Genomic DNA, 8276 nt, shown 5'->3' with positions numbered 1-8276 from the left:
AGTACTTACCTATGAACCTCATTAATGTCCACTTATTTCAGTACTCACTGGAATGTTTACCTCTCTTGAAAGGCTTCATGCCTCTTTCTGTTTTCATTGTCATGGTTGAATTTCCAGCCTATGATCTAAGTTTTTTGTTTATTTAATATCTTATACTTGTGAGTATAGTTTCTGCAATGGACTTTTATTTTGTTTGTCTTCTGTCTTAGACTTTTAGGTCTGTGCAACATCAGAGAGTTATCCTTTCTTCCCCCATCCTGTTATGAAGAGATGTACACACCATGCTGTCTGTTTTTGCCTTCACATCAGTATGACGTTGTCCTGTTCGATTCTCAGCTAAATCGTCTTCTGTGTGGAGACATGTGTGAATGGGCGTCCCTTCGTTGAATGTTGTACGTTAGGGCTGGCAACTCAGTACGTAAAAATCTACTGCCAATCATTAGCGGACCAGAGTTCTGCTATGGCGACCCCCTAACCGGGAAAAGCCGAAAGATACAACAACATCAGTGGCACCCATTTGCTGTATAATCATCTTAAACAGCTCATTGTAACCTCTCACTATGCAGCATTTACCCCTTTTAGATATTTATAGATGAATATATGGATGATCTCACATTTCCGTGATATCTTTACTGTATTACATGTAGCTTTATGGTCATAAAAATATTTTGCATTATTACTGGTACTTAATGTATAAAGTATAATATTACCGCTCAGTGAAGACTACCTGAAGAAAATGTAAGTAAAAGAAATATATAAATAAATGTTAGCCCTAACCATGTACATTATAATCTGATAAAGTTAGAATTATATGTTTTATTCATGCTGTTGCTGGGTTTTTTACTCCAACTGTTTTTTGGTTCTGGATCACACACCTCTCAATCTCTATGTGCATGAAATCTAGGCAAAACGTAAAATAATGGGAGGATGAAGGCCCAAAAACAGAATCAGATTTTAAACATTGCTCTTATAAACTTAGAAAGTTGCTGGAATAATAGGATTTGTCTAAGCATGCATTTTCTGAATTATATGAAGTCTGAAACTCAAACTTATGACATTATTTAGTGACTTCAATCCTGAAGTGATCTGCCAAAAAAAAAAATCCACATATTATGAGGATCAGACCAAAAGTAGGAGGCAAAAATCTGGATATTCTGTGAAAATCTGGACAGTTAAGAGGTATGGAAGGTGGAGTCCAGCCAGATAATCATTCAGCACCCAGTGATGTGGAGCAGCATATCACTAAAAGTAGCGTTTGGAAAGTAAAAGTATTCCCAGGGCAAAGTAACAAAGTACATCAACAAATATATTAGAAGGAGAAAAAATAAAGAGGAAAAAAAAGTAGGCTGCACAGTGAAAACAGGAGGTGCTGTAGCTCTATCTAGTGGCTTTTAGAAGCATTACCAACTTCTCGTGCAGGATTTTGATATTATAGTTGAGCAACATGCTGTTTTTACTTGTTTATTTAAGAAGAAGTAAAAGAGACAGGTTATTTCATGATTTTGCATATGTTAATCTCTTCCTCCACATTTAAGTGAAGAAAAGCATTCTGTGACTGACACGGACAGAATAGCCACAGAATTATATTTTAAGCAAGTTATTAATTTTGTCTATAGTTGGAAACACACCAAAGATGTTGATGACTAAGCCTTTTTAGTGTGTTAATGTCATTCATATAGAGCATCCATCTGTAGAATATGATTTTGTCATCTAAGCCGCACTTGACTTACTGTAATTAGGCAAAAATTATTCCACTGAGATCACCAGACTGAATTAATAAAAAAACACATGCATCTCCTGTATCTCAGACGGATTTTATTGCCTTGTCTGACACAGCTTTCTCTGCTGTTATGAAGCATCATGGCTTCAATGATATTAATAATCACTGGGTCATGCTAAATTTATATTGTTTTCTTATAAAATGGAGGATTCAAGAATCTCATTTACATTGCTTAAAGTATATTCCTGATCAGCCTATGGGCAGGAAGAAGTATGTACATAAAAGCAAAATAGAGCATTGACAAAGGAGAAATAGTGTGATGCCAAGCTGTTCACTTTCAGCATTATTTGTTTTCTTCATTTCATGTTCATCTGTGTATAACATAATTTGTGATCAGTTATCCCACTGAATTTTTGTAGTTGTATACCAACAATTTAACCAGTAGCCTATGCAAATCTCCTAATTTCTCAATAATATGTGCTTAAGGCCTCTTCTGTGCATTCCAGAGAAAGAGTTTTTCAGTTCCACATCTGTTTAATAGAAAATGTACTTTTTTATACTTTCTTTCTGATGGTATTCACTGAAGACTAAATGAATAAGTAAAAATGCTTTTAATGTGAGACCCCCCCCCCCTCACACACACACACAAAACACATTTGCACACACGTTCCATCCATGGTCAGAATATTGGTTAAAGAGAAACCTCAAGCAAGGCAGCTGGCAAGTTTGATCACCTTTCACTCCTACAGCTACAGTGGGTCACAAGGCAATGCCAACAAAGAACTCAGAAATCAATGATTCCTTCCTGAGATCTCAGACTATTGCTGAATCTACTGCCTGCTCACAAAAGCTGCCTGTGTGAAAAACATTTCATCTCGTTGGCCCTAGGCAACTCTTCTGCTTTTAAAATGGTGTCCCTTTTTTCATGTACACCTTCCTTTCTAAAAGAAACTTCACTGTTCTTGGACCTTTCATATTTTCTTAGGCAGTGTAACGGTTCTATTACACCCCTTCTCTTCTCCTGTGTAGAAACTATTAAACACCTTTTATCCTTTCTTTGTAAGACTCATCATGTAAAGTATGCACTGCCTTAGCTGCCTTAACTGCACTAGTTCCAGTCTGTGCTGTTAAAATGATGATTCTACAAGCACGTGCAGATAGTAATTCAGATGAAGCCTTGGCAGCCGTTAACCCATTAGAGGTGTCTGTTTTTACTGCACATGACTAGTGCTTGGTTACTAGCCCAAGTGCCGGTGATAGCAATTTTTTTTTTTTTTTTTAACCTGGAAGTGCATCTTCGGCATACCTAGTTGTCTTACTCACTGGCTAAGAGTAAAGGATACAGCAGACCTTTAACTGAGTGCTGCTCACTGTGCTCAATATTCTGTCTACAGTGGAAGAAGTGGGCACTGAGCAGTACACAGCCCTTCACTGACATCTTCCCTGACCACTCCCTCCACCCATTGCTATGTGATGGGCATAAAAAAAACAACATGCAAAGCCCACAATGTGATAAGTAGCAGCTGACAGTCTCGGGAGTTTGGTGCTGGGCAGTACCTGACATCAGTAAGCCAGCAATACCCCCACCAAAAAAATCAATGAAGAAATGAATATAGAGTGGGAGGCTTCTGTTTATATATCTGACTAAGTTCAGCCATAAGCTTAGCACAGACACTAAGATAAAGACATGGCTTTGTAGGGACTGTCACTTCACTGGTGGCACTTTCAGTGATAGTGCAGAATTCCCTTTTCTCCATTGCTGTGTATCTATACAGTAGGTATATTTAAGTTTGGGGTGGGCATCCCCACCAGGGGGTGCACAGGGTGGCTTGGCCCCCTGTAAAAAGATTGATTTAGAGATTTGACAAAAGTGATCTGGTGAAACATTTTCACTGTATTTGACTTTGTGGAAAACGCTGTTGATGTATCACCATGATTCTGGCTCTGTATGGGAGGTGTACCACTTGAAGAAAGGTATTTCATTGATGCAGTCTTAAAACACAAACCCCCCATTTTTTTCTGTTCCCTTAATATCCTTGCTGATTGTTTCTTTGTTCCTTGTAGTAATGTGACTGTGGATTTAGTATATACAACTAAATGGTATGTAATGGACAAAGAATCCAAATTGGGGGGGGGGGGGTTGCAGGGGTCTTCCCCTGCAAAAAAATAAATTCACCATTCATGTTGTAATTCACCATTTTCCTGAGTGTGTTGTTCTGTTCATGATGTTTCACAGTTTTGGTGGAACAGACTACCAAAATACATTAAAGCTAGCAGTTGTTTAGATGTTTTTAAGAAAAGCCTGGACACTTATTATGAGAACAACTGTTTTGGTAATTTGGCAGGCTAGAAGAGCATTAATGCCCATGGTTGAAATATTGGTGCATATGTATGTTTGACTCATACAGTTTGCTATTGGTAGGTTTTGCAGAGACGTTTCATAGTGGACTCAATCTTCCTGCCCCATTCAAAGAAGATAAATCAAGTTGTTTGACTTCTATACTTCCTCCTCAGTCATAACGGCTATGGAACTGACTCTCCTTCCACAATTGATTTAACATTGTAAGGACAGCATCATTCACCAAATTGAATTATCTTTAATCTACCCTTGCCCAAAACAGGTTTCTGTGCAAAGGAGAAATGTCAGTATTATGTCACTACCAAAAACAAAGGCATTCAGTTAACTAATAAGTCTAGGTCTAGCTTTTTACTCATTCCCCACAGCAAACTTTGTAAATGGGCTAAAAATGATCAAATGCTTTGCTACCTTCTCAAATACAACATTCTGTCTAGAAGTCATCTGATTTTCACCCCCAGGAGAAGCAAACTTGCAGCACTCTTAACTCTCTCAAAACTCTACACTCATTTGTATGAAGTCAGGACACCTAACAGCTGTTTTCTTTGTGGATCACATCAAAACTCTCAATGTAGCCAACTGCAACCTGTTAATTAACTACTTGTACTTAATTATTTATTTCAAAGTGACACAATGCTTGGTCTACTTCTCTTCTCAATCTTCTTCAGTTCTCTTCCTTTTGACCTACATTTATCCAATTCTGTTGTTTACACAAGTATTTTTGTTATTTTTAGGTCTTCTGAAACCATCATTTCCTTAAGAACTGACTATCTAAAAATCCACAAAGAGATCTTTCTTGCACTCTCACATTAAACTTCCAAGTAAATGCTCCTCATCTAGAATAAAAGCAAAGTTGTAATTCTTGTGTAATACTAGACTAGCCTCCCTCACTATCCATTACCCCTTCCTGGCATACTAAAACAACCATATAGAAGCCATTTCTTTATTCAGATCACTCGGAGTATGTATATAGTCCCTGCTCCTTCTCCCTCTCTTACACATTCTGTATGCCAAGAACAAATCCAGCCACTTTATTCCCTGCTGCTACAAGGTCCTTTGTTTCCTTACGTCACAAGGTGAAGTAATCACAAAATATGTAATCCATGGCCAGCTCCAGTATGTGTTACCCCTTCTCAGATACTTTTCCTACCCAAAGCTCTTTAGTAATTGAATCTGGTGCTACAATTCACCAAACTTGAACATCACTATATAAACTTTTCTTAAACCAAATGGATTCCACTTAAGGAAACAACACAGCTCATTATCCTTACTGTTATTCCGAAAATCGTTTCACAAAACATACCTCTTGTGAACTTCTTTCTAGAGACACATAGTATAGTCTTTGATCACAAACCAGCTCTGCCCCAGTTCCATACAGACCTTCAAATTATCTGTTTATCAATGATCGGTCTTTTTCTATTATTGTTCCTAAACTCTGGGATGAGCTTTCCCCTATATTTGGCATCCACCACACAACAAATGAGTTCCAGTGCAAACTAAGACATACTAAAAGTTAGATCTTCATGCTTATGATTCTGTTTGACCAGCCTTATCCTTCTAGACTATCTCATCATTGCTACCTCAAAAAAAAGTCCTCAGTTTATTAGCCCTTCTCATATAACTTTGCACCACATCAGCATGCATGCCAATCATTAGCGGACCGGAGTTCCGCTGTGGCAACCCCTAACCAGGAAAAGCCGAAAGAAGAAGAACAACAACACAAGAAGCCCAGAATTTCCAGGAAAGAATATGCAGGAAAAAATAAAAGAAAAAGGAAAGAAAAATATCTGCACACAAAAACCTCTGAAATACTTCAAACAAAATTTTGTTAATTAGTACAACATACTTATGAAAAACATTACATAGACAAAGGAATTTTGGGCCACTAGGAAAAAGAAGCAATAGAGGAGGTACAAAAATTACAAAATCCAGGGATTTTTTTGAAAGGTATAAAAAAGAAACAAGACATGGGAAATAAAAAGAGATCTGGTATGGTGCAATATTTATGCAAAGAAGAAAGCTAAACTTAGCAATACAAAAAAGCAGTTTCAGTGATATTTGAAGAGAAATACACACAAAGGCACCTGGATTTGGAACTTTTCACAATACTAAAAATAAGAAAACAAAGGGGGAGTATATAAGCAAAGAATAGTAAAGGAGAAGTTAAACAAATAGAAATCGAAGTTAGGGGCATCTGCAAAGTGAAGGGTTTAGTGTAGGTAACCCAGCACTAACAATGTCACAGCACAATGGAAAGGCAAGTCTCCAGATTAAGGAGCAACAGGTGGAGCAGAAGGCATCTGAACAGCAGTTGTAACAGGATGATGCTCTGGATCCTTCAGTTGCAGAAAGATAAGAAAGTCCAGTTGAAGATGTACAGCAAGGGAAGGAACAAGAAAGAGTGGCAAGTCTGACACAGCACATATGAAGGAGCAGCAAATGTAGCAGAGTGCGTGTGAAGATTTTATGGAACCTTGTGGAAACTAATTGCAGGAAACAGAGACCAAAGAAGACACTCTCAAGCCAGAAAAAAAATATTTAAGGGAATGCTTGCTTGCTTGCTTTAATAGAAATGGTGAGACATATTAAGATAGATGAAAGAAATCAATTATAGAAATTAAATAAGACCCAAAATCTGAGAAGATTAATAAAGCAGGTGAATACAGTAATCAGTACTATTAAGAGAAATTCATGTGATGTAACAGAAATAATAGAATGTATTCCTGTGCAGCTAAACTAATAATGGATAAAGGGCTACAACAAAAACAAAGACATTTACAAGACTAATTATGAGGTTGTGATGTATTAAGTCACAGGCATTTAGTCAGGTCTGTAAAAATAGCACAAGCATGTAAATTTTTGTCGACTGCAGTTAGGATGGATTCAGAGAAATAGAAGGAAGTTTGTGTATGTCTACCATAGGTGAATCTTTTTTTTTTTAAACAAGAAATATCTTTATTAAATTATCATGTATGACATAGACCATGTTATATTTATGTTAATGACAATAAAGCATAGTGGCACAATCTCAGTTGCAAACATTATACATTCCAAATCATGCAACTCCACTATAGCTCCAAACGTTATACATCACTTTTAACATATCCAGTCATTGTTAGTCAACCATTACATAGCTCATTAAAATCCTGCCTTCTTTTAAACCTCGATGTTCTTTGTGTTTCACTGTTGCAGTCATCACATTTGGGTTATCTGCTTGCAGTAGCCCTCAGTCGGCCTGATTATCAAAGTCTTGGGTCCTGCGTCGGTTGCTGTCTCATCTTCCATGATGTCAGGGGTATAAAGCATGCAGCCGACGCCATTACATTAGTCTTTCTTGCCATGCGGTGCCTGAAGCAGAAGCAGTTCGCAAGTGCCATTCGGCCGACTCTTGAAATTTTCATTTACCAGTTTCAGAACTGGTCTTCAACTAAAGCTAAGTACCCCAATGGGGAAACTTATTCTTGCTCTAAATTGATGTCAGTAAAAGTCAGTAATTGTATTTCTTGTGGAAAGCAAATACCTCATAAAGATTTTCATTCATACTGTATTCCTTGCCTATCCGCGGTGGTGGTGTTGCGGTAGCATTGTCGCCTCACAGAAAGACGCTGTCCGGTTCGACTCTCAGAGTGTCTTCTGCGTGGAGACATGCGTGAATGGGCGTAACTTTGTTGAAGGTTGTGCGTCAGGGCTGGCAACTCAGTACGTAAAAATCAACTGCCAATCATTAGCAGACCGAAGTTCCGCTGTGGCGACCCCTAACTGGGAAAAGCCGAAAGTCACAACAACTGTATTCCTTGCCTAGGCCCTGACCACGACGTACCTCGCTGTCGGTTTTGTGCCTTATTTAAGCCATGAACTATTCATCATTGGTACATTTTTGCTTCTAAATATTTTGATACTCGGTTCAATTATCCAGAGTCTTCAGTAAGCCACCTGACTACAGTCATTCCGAAAAAACGCAAAGATAAAGACAGAGATAGGCAGCCTAGGTCTAAAGCTGCCAACGACGCTTCTCCTAAGCTAGTCGTCAGTTCGCCAGTACTCAGTGAGGTGCTTTCGCAGCCCCTGATACCCACTACTTCAGATTCACAGGCCTCTACTGAGACCCATTCGGAGTCCGGTATGCCACGAGATGCTTCAGCTGTGGAACCTGTGGATGTCTCTACCTTGGATGGGTCTGGAGCCACTGTGCAGGCACTG

At 38.4% G+C, this 8276-nt stretch overlaps 1 protein-coding gene across 5 annotated transcripts in view; it reads left to right on the top strand.

Moving 5' to 3' along the window:
- The window catches only part of SMOC1 (SPARC related modular calcium binding 1), a 1430756-nt gene that overhangs the window by 1305899 nt on the left and 116581 nt on the right, over positions 1-8276 (top strand). The window lies entirely within an intron of this gene.

This window comes from Protopterus annectens, chromosome 6.part0, assembly GCF_019279795.1.
Source record: "Protopterus annectens isolate FY-2018-M chromosome 6.part0, PAN1.0, whole genome shotgun sequence".
Lineage (NCBI taxonomy): Eukaryota > Metazoa > Chordata > Ceratodontiformes > Protopteridae > Protopterus > Protopterus annectens.
This window is presented reverse-complemented; position numbering and strand designations above follow the sequence as displayed.